Below are 648 nucleotides of genomic sequence, written 5' to 3'. Positions count from 1 at the left end.
TCAAGGCATGTCAAGTTTTAAAACTAGCTTATCTTAAATGTATTTTCTTAACACTGCCAACATGAGTAAGAATTACTGTGGAATTTGGCTCTGTTTGTTCAATCTCTCTATTGTAACATCTTCCTTTCAATGTCATATAATCTACAAAAACACAGGTTTTGTTGGAGAACACAAGCTTTAATGAAAATGGTATGAATTAAACACTCATGATTTAAATTTGAATTTTAAATTATATTCATGTCAACTGTAGTACATTAAAACAACCACTAGATGTTGCTATTTTAGAGTGTACTGAGTGCTTTGAAACAATAAGCCAATTTCTGAGTGACTGTTTCAAAGTGGCTCAGGAAGCTATGGTTTCACCATCACTAGGTGGGGGTTGCTGGATGGTAATAGTATCCATTTTCTTACACCATTATCCCATTGGGGTGGGGAGGGGTGCCTATCTCCAGCTGTCAACAACCAAGAGGTGGGGTCACCCTGGACAGGTCACCAGTCCATTACAGGACAAACAGCCATGCACGCACACACAGAAGAATTTATACAGACCAATTGTTGCGCAGAGTTCCATTCTGCAACCAGAGACTGAGATCTGCTGTCTGTCTTCCAAAGGAGGAAAATGGCTTAATTAAAGTCGTCCCTTGATGA

Source organism: Poecilia formosa, unplaced genomic scaffold (assembly GCF_000485575.1).
Source record: "Poecilia formosa unplaced genomic scaffold, Poecilia_formosa-5.1.2 Scaffold681, whole genome shotgun sequence".
In the NCBI taxonomy this organism is placed as follows: domain Eukaryota; kingdom Metazoa; phylum Chordata; class Actinopteri; order Cyprinodontiformes; family Poeciliidae; genus Poecilia; species Poecilia formosa.
This window is presented reverse-complemented; position numbering follows the sequence as displayed.